Source organism: Rhincodon typus, chromosome 5, assembly GCF_021869965.1.
Source record: "Rhincodon typus isolate 14 chromosome 5, sRhiTyp1.1, whole genome shotgun sequence".
NCBI classification, from domain to species: domain Eukaryota; kingdom Metazoa; phylum Chordata; class Chondrichthyes; order Orectolobiformes; family Rhincodontidae; genus Rhincodon; species Rhincodon typus.
Window position 1 is genome coordinate 1122368 of NC_063336.1, and position 8557 is coordinate 1130924.

Sequence of the window (8557 nt, forward strand, 5' to 3'; positions counted from 1 at the left end):
ATAAATGAGGTAGCTGCGTTTTTAAAAAGTGGCCTTTCCTAAATGCAACGTTAAGAAACTGGGGGATAAAAGAAATACAGGCACTGGCTTGCTGCTTCTCAGTTAGAAGACAATGATGTAAGCCTACAACATGATCAGCATGAAGATGCGGAGTGTTTCTGCTCCTTTTATATTGCCTCTCAGAATGTGGAAAACTGAATATAATACGAACACCAGCACCTAGCTGAAAGCCTAGGAATCATTACCACCTCTATCAGCCAGATTGAAGGCTTTTTAGAGCAAGTAGCATTATATGTAGTTGTCCCTTTAATGTATTGAATGTGTTCCTGGAAAGTGGCATGCTTAGTCACAATAGTTATGGTGCAGGAGGAGACCATTCAGCCTCTTTGTGTCCCACTAGCCCAGAGCCAATCTCCTGCATCTTCTATCTGCACTGGATGAGTAAGAGAGAACCAAATGCCTAAATTGAACCTGCCTCCACCACACATGCTAACTTATTCCAGACCCTACTTGTGTGAAAAGGTTTTCTTTTGCAAAACACACTGTGCTGTCTGGTTTTGATCTATTTTTGAGTGGAAACAATTTCTCCCTATCCAGGCACCTTCTATCAATTCTCCAAAGAAAACTGTCCCAACTTCTCTAATCTCAAAACTGAAGTGTGTCATCCCACAAACCATTTGAGTAAACTGTTGTAGAAATTTTTTATTATTTCTACTTAACTAATAATGAGACTAGATTCCAGCTCCCATTTGAAGCAGTTTATTTTCTTACTTGGTACCAAGGAGAGTGAGTGTCAATCTCCACAGGCACCCAACTTTGCTAACACAGAGTATAACAATCTCCTTTATACCATTAACTACAGAGCAGGGTGTTCCCGTGATATCTTGTGTTTGTCAATTCATTCATTGTAAGTTTAAAGAAAACAGGCGCTGCTCAAGGTAACAGGAATGCTGTCTTACAGATACCTTAATAATTACTTCTTCAAATGACCTTCGGCATGCAGCTAGCATAGGGAGTGATATACAGTTTGATTGAAGCTCTAGCTTATCAGTAACTAGGCTCCACAGGGATACAATGGACATCTCTAATTCAGCCTAAAACCTTGGTATAGTGACAATATATCAAGAGATCCTCCTCTAGCTCTAGCTAAGATAACAGGCACATAGTGATAACGCAGTCTGAGTAGCTACGTCCTGACTTCTGCTAAGCTCATCAAAATCCCACATGCTAAACTAATTAAAAATTCTTTCTCTATGCCAACAGTTTCTCCCATGTCTGCCCTTTCTGTCTTGGCCTAAATTCCCATCTACCTTCGTGATGTAAAATTTTTCTTCCACATAAACGTACTGCATTCCATATAGGCAGCACCCTCCTCAAACATCTTTATCACTCCCTCAATTCTCCACCCCAGCCCCTGCTCCCCCCCAACACACACACACACACAAATCCATGATGACTATCCCTAACAAGTCCAGCTCTCTCTGCCTATCTGCCATCTTTAATTACTTATGTATATATCCAGGACTCTGTGTACTCCTGTACTCCCTTCAGAACAGCACTCTATGCTGGCCCTCCATGCACATCACTTCCTCTGCATTAAACTTTACCTGCCACCTAATTGCCCATTACACAAACATGTCAATGTTCTTTGCAAACTGTGAAGACACTGTTTTTCAATTAGCCCAAGTTTTATGTCTTCCACAAACTTGGAAATTGTCCCCCACACATCATTAATGTGTCAGTTAAAGCAAAGGCCCCAATAGTGACTTCTGGAGAACTGCACTACAAACCATCCTCTGGCCTGAAATACTCATTTAAAAAAAAACAGAAATTTCTCATGGATAAAGATTTTCAATTCCAGGAACCTAACAACTGGTCAAATACTTCTGGGATTTCACTGATGGACTGCTTTCTCATGCTGTTGTTCTGTTGTCTCATTCCCTTTCATTGTCTATGGCCTCTATCCTACACCCCCCATATCTCTCTCTCTCTCTTTACCTCCTCTTTCTCATTCACTCCTCCCTCTAGCCCCCACTTTTCTTTGACATCCTGCCTTCCTCTCCCTACAACCCCAATATTTGGTCACCCTCACACTGAAGGGTGTTTTTTATATATTTCCTAACCAGAGAGTCTTCCCACTCCCTTGCTTCACTAACAGAGACAGAAAAGGCCTTCAGGCCCATCAATAAATCACTAAAACTACACTAAATCTCCATAGTCATACGTTACAGCACTCATTTCAACCACAAGAAAAGCACTAACTGAAAACAAGCTCTCAAAATTGTTGTTGTCAGCGTATCTGTTAAGCTGCAGCAACTCACTAAGGCTCCTCAGACAACACCATCTAAACCCACGACCACTTCCATCCAGAAGGACAAGGGCAGCAGATTTGTGGGAACACCAATCCCTGCAGGTTCCCCTCTAAGTAACTCACCACCCTGATTTGGAAATATATCACTGTTCTTTTGCTGTTGCTAGGTCAAAATCCTGGAATACCACAGTACTGACCCTCCGACAGTGCAGCACTCCCTTCTGGCCCTCCAATAGTGCGGCTCTCCCTCAGTACTGACCCTCCGACAGTGCGGCGCTCCCTCAGCACTGACCCTCCGACAGTGCGGCGCTCCCTCAGCACTGACCCTCCGACAGTGTAGCTGTCTATCATTTGTAACTGATTGCATGCCCTTTCTACACTGATGCTCAAACACTGTTGATGGTTTGAAGGCATACATTGAGGTATAATTTAATCGCCATTTCATTCCTAGAGAGAGTGACCATGATTGGGAACTGACTATTCAAGGATATTTTGGTCTACGAATGACAGCTAAGGAGGTGCAGCAGCTTTGTATTGCTGGATAAGTTGTGTTTTAATGCATTACATTGTAGGAACCAGAGGTAGAAGCAGTTTGGATGGATCTAAGAAACAGCAGGGGGCAGCAAAAATTGTTGGGAGTGTGTATTGGCTCACAAGCTATTGTGGCAATGTATAATGTATACGTCCCAAAATAGACCTGTATCTAACTGGGTAATAGGCAACTTCAGTTCACACTCAGACTGGGCAAATCTAATCAGCATGAATTCCTCCAATGTGTTATGTCTGAATTATGTTATTTTGAGGAAGCAGCTTGGAGCAGGCTTTATTCAAATAAATATCTAATCAGAAAGGTCTAATTGATAATCTTTCTATTAAGGCACTTTAGCAAAACAGTGACCATAAAATGAATTTGACATTAAGTTTGCATGTGATATATTTCATTCTGAAATTGGGTTTTAAATCAAAACAAAGGAAACAATTAGAACAAGTTTACAGATCGGGTGAATAGTTAAAACCTGAACTCGAGAAATTAGGAATAGCAGAGAAAGTAGCATAGAAATGGAGAAATAAGAGGGAACTTTAGCGATGGAAAGGGATCGGTATATAAAGCAGGGCAAGAGTTATAGCTGGGGGAAAGGCAACTATGAGGCGATGAGGCAAGATTTAGGACGCATAGAATGGAGAAGGAAACTGCAGGGGCTGGGCACAATTGAAATGTGGAGCTTGTTCAAGGAACAGCTGCTGCGAGTCCTTGAGAAGTATGTACCTGTCAGGCAGGGAGGAAGTGGTCGAGCGAGGGAACCGTGGTTTACTAAAGAAGTTGAATCTCTTGTCAAGAGGAAGAAGGAGGCTTATGTAGAGATGAGGCGTGAAGGCTCAGTTAGGGCGCTTGAGAGTTACAAGTTAGCCAGTAAGGACCTAAAGAGAGAGCTAAGAAGAGCCAGGAGGGGACATGAGAAGTCTTTAGCAGGTAGGATCAAGGAAAACCCTAAAGCTTTCTATAGGTATGTCAGGAATAAAAGAATGACTAGAGTAAGATTGGGGCCGGTCAAGGACATTAGTGGGAAGTTGTGCGTGGAGTCCGAAGAGATAGGAGAGGTGCTAAATGAATATTTTTCGTCAGTATTCACACAGGAAAAAGACAATGTTGTCGAGGAGAATACTGAGATACAGTCTATTAGACTAGACGGGATTGAGGTTCATAAGGAGGAGGTGTTAGCAATTCTGGAAGGTGTGAAAATAGATAAGTCCCCTGGGCCGGATGGGATTTATCCTAGGATTCTCTGGGAAGCTAGAGAGGAGATTGCAGAGCCTTTGGCTTTGATCTTTATGTCGTCATTGTCTTCAGGAATAGTGCCAGAAGACTGGAGACTAGCAAATGTTGTCCTCTTGTTCAAGAAGGGGAGTAGAGACAACCCTGGTAATTATAGACCAGTGAGCCTTACTTCGGTTGTGGGTAAAGTGTTGGAAAGGATTATAAGAGATAGGATTTATAATCATCTAGAAAGGAATAATTTGATTAGGGATAGTCAACACGGTTTTGTGAAGGGTAGGTCGTGCCTCACAAACCTTATTGAGTTCTTTGAGAAGGTGACCAAACAGGTGGATGAGGGTAAAGCGGTTGATGTGGTGTATTTGGATTTCAGTAAAGCGTTTGATAAGGTTCCCCATGGTAGGCTATTGCAGAAAATACGGAGGCATGGGATTGAGGGTGATTTAGCAGTTTGGATCAGAAATTGGCTAGCTGTAAGAAGACACAGGGTGGTGGTTGATGGGAAATGTTCATCCTGGAGTTCAGTCACTAGTGGTGTACCTCAAGGATCTGTTTTGGGGCCACTGCTGTTTGTCATTTTTATAAATGACCTGGATGAGGGCGTAGAAGGATGGGTTAGTAAATTTGCGGATGACACCAGAGTCGGTGGAGTTGTGGATAGTGCGGAAGGATGTTGCAGGTTACAGAGGGACATAGATAAGCTGCAGAGCTGGGCTGAGAGGTGGCAAATGGAGTTTAATGCGGAAAAGTGTGAGGTGATTCACTTTGGAAGGAGTAACAGGAATACAGAGTACTGGGCTAATGGTAAGATTCTTGGTAGTGTGGATGAGCAGAAAGATCTCGGTGTCCATGTGCATAGATCACTGAAAGTTGCCACCCAGGTTGATAGGGTTGTTAAGAAGGCGTACGGTGTGTTAGGTTTTATTGGTAGAGGGATTGAGTTTCGGAGCCATGAGGTCATGTTGCAGCTGTACAAAACTCTGGTGCGGCCGCACTTGGAGTATTGCGTACAGTTCTGGTCACCGCATTATAGGAAGGATGTGGAAGCATTGGAAAGGGTGCAGAGGAGATTTACCAGGATGTTGCCTGGTATGGAGGGAAGGTCTTATGAGGAAAGGCTGAGGGTTTTGAGGCTGTTTTCGTTAGAGAGAAGAAGGTTAAGAGGTGACTTGATAGAGACATACAAGATGATCAGAGGATTAGATAGGGTGGACAGTGAGAGCCTTTTTCCTCGGATGGTGATGGCTAGCACGAGGGGACATAGCTTTAAATTGAGGGGTGATAGATATAGGACAGATGTCAGAGGTAGGTTCTTTACTCAGAGAGTAGTAAGGGCGTGGAATGCCCTGCCTGCAAAAGTAGTAGACTCGCCCACTTTAAGGGCATTTAAATGGTCATTGGATAAACATATGGATGATAATGGAATAGTTTAGGTTAGATGGGCTTCAGATTGGTTTCACAGGTCGGCGCAACATCGAGGGCCGAAGGGCCTGTACTGCGCTATAATGTTCTATGTTCTATGTTCTAACTTCAAAGAGAGGAAATGGGAAAATAAAGAGCATTTATGAAGTTGGACTTGAATTGTAGAGAGAAAGAATGAAGCAAGAGAAAGGCAAGGGGAGAGACAGGGAGAGGGAGGGAGGGAGAGACAGGGAGTGGGGCAGAGAGAGAGGACAGGGGAGAGAGAGAGATAGAGAGACGCAGGGAGTGGGAGGGAGAGAGAGAGACGGGAGAGAGAGAGAGAGTTCCAGCTTATAAGGCCTCAGAGTCAGGGAAAGGTCTGAATAGAAAGAACCTCCCGTTAACCAAACTCCAGCTGGATGTTTCAATTTGTACACATCCTGATGATAAAGTCATGGAGTCTTTCTTTGTGTCATTCAAGAAGGGAGCTAAACTAATTTAGAATTAGAATAAGTTTTTTTTTGAAAAAGCAAAGAACAAGGAAAAAAAAACGTGGACAGAACAGGCGTCAGTACTGAGGAAGGGTCACCGGACCCAAAACATTAACTCTGATTCCTTTCCATAGATGCCGCCAGCCGAGCTTTTCCAGCAACTTCTGTTTTTGTTCCTGATTTACAGCATCTGCAGTTTTTGGGTTTTTAATTGAATTCACATGCAGAACAAGTTGACAGGTCACATTGATGGGACTATCAGAAGAGGTTTCCATGCACTGTGATGCAGCAAGATGATGATTCTGAGTGCGAACGTGTTCATTGCTCAAGCAATCAGACACAACTTTTGAAAGTTAGGCACAGAGTCTGGGCTGACATGCTTTGAGTTTGAAAGGTTGATGTGCAGTAATATTGACCAATTGCATGTAGGCATTAGGCATTAAAGCAACATATGAAGCCCTCAGGGATAGTATTCTCTTTGGAAAACTTATAAATTCACTTCTTCAGGAATTAGGGTCCCTGCTGAAATCCAGAGGGTTATAAACTGCAAGACAGGCAGTGGAAATGGCTGATGGTCATGAGCTGATACGTAAAATAAAACCTTTTGCCTGTCATAAGCATAAAGTCACAAAGTAGACAGGGTGGGAGGGTGAAAGAAAAGCAAGTAGGGAGGTTCACAAAGGGACAGCTACTAATGTTTTAGTCTTCCTCTCAGACAGCCAAAGGGAAGGTACTGAAGGTGAAATTGAGAATTCAATGCCTTGGTGTTTCCATTGTAACAACGTGGGATATGTTCATTCAGATGGTTCAAACAGGTAGTTTACATCAGTCTTCACTGTAGAGGATTTGAGTAATGTCCCAAAATTAGCGGTGAGTCAAGAAATGGAAGGGATGGAGGGAGGAACTCAGAAAGCTCATCATCAAAAGAGAAGTGGAACTGAATGCATTGGGGACTGGCTCCTGATTTGTTTCATCCTCGGGTCTTCAAGAAACGGCTGGTAAGATCGTTGATGCATTGGCTTCCATTTTCCAAAACTGCCTTGATTCAGGGAAAGTCCCATTAGATCAGAGAATAACCAACATGAGGGAGGGAGACAGAAAGCAGGAAACTACAGGCCAATTAGCTTCACAGCTGTCGTAGGGAAAACATTCTTATTAAAGACATTAAATAACAGGCCACCTGGATGAGTTTAAGGGGATCAGGCAGAGCCAATATGGGTTTGTGAAAGTAAGATCATATTTAACCAATCTGTTGGAGTTATTTAAGAAAGTAGCATGTGCTGTGGATAAAGGGGAACTGCTGGATGTACTGTATTTAGACTTTCAGAAGGTATTTGATAACATGCCATAGCAAACATTACCATGGAAAATAGAAGCTTGTGCTGTAGGGGATGGCACATTGACATGGATTGAAGATCACTGGCTCACAGGAAGCGGAGGGTAGGTATAAATAATAAAAACTGGTCAAGATGTGTCACAGGAATCAGTGCAGAGCCCTCACTTTTTACAGTTTATATAAAGGACTTGGGTGAAGGACAGAAGTCTGGGTGAGAAATGTTCTGATCAAACAAAAATAGGAAAGGAAGTTGTTCAGAGGATATAATAAGGCTGTAAAAAAGGTATCGATGGGTTAAGTGAGTGGGTAAAGATGTGGCAAGTGGAGAATAATGTGGGAAAATGTGAAATTGTCCATTTCCATTTTACAGACGACCATTCCTTTATTCCTGTGTGGGAACAGGGCGTTGCTGGGAAGGCCAGTATCTGCTGCTGTTCTTTTGTTGGAGATTGGGTTCCCTCCGAAACTGAATTTAATATACCCTTAGTAATTATCATGGACCTTGAGATTTTGTTTCACTGTTCTTACAGAAGTTGCTGACTTTCCAAATTACTCTAATTTAAAAACAAAAGGAAACTATGACTGAGGTCATGGTGCCCCAGTGAGCTCGGTCAGAATTCACACAATACCAGGTTCTAGTCCAACAGGTTTATTTAAAATCACATGCTTAGGAGCACTGCTCCTTCATCACACTAGCCAGAGCACAGCTGGAATACTGTGAACAGTCTGGAGCCCCTTATCCAAGGAAGATATTTATTACGGAAGGTTCTCTTGGCTGATCGCAGGGATGGAGGGACTGTCTGATGAGGAGAGGTTGAGTAGGTTGGACCTTTACTTATTGGAATCTAAAAGAATGAGAGGTAACGTATGATCATGGAGTTATAGAATTTCACAGCACAGAAGGAGGCCATTCGACCCATCGTATCTTTACTGGCTCCTGAAAGATTTACCCAGTAAGTCCCATTCTCCAGTCCTGCCTCTGTGGCCCTCCAACCTCCTATCGAATCTGCCTCCCCACTCTCCCAGGCAGCACATTCCAAATCCTAACAATTCTCTGAGTAAAGAAATTTCTCCCCATCTCACTCCTCGCTCTCTTGTTAACAATTTTGCAATTGCGACCCCTCTAGTTACTGACATAGCAGCTAGTGGAAACAGAATATCCTTCCTCACCTTGTCAAAATTGTTCAGAATTTTGAACATCTCAATAAGGTCAACTCTCTGTCCCGAGGGGAATAAGCATAATT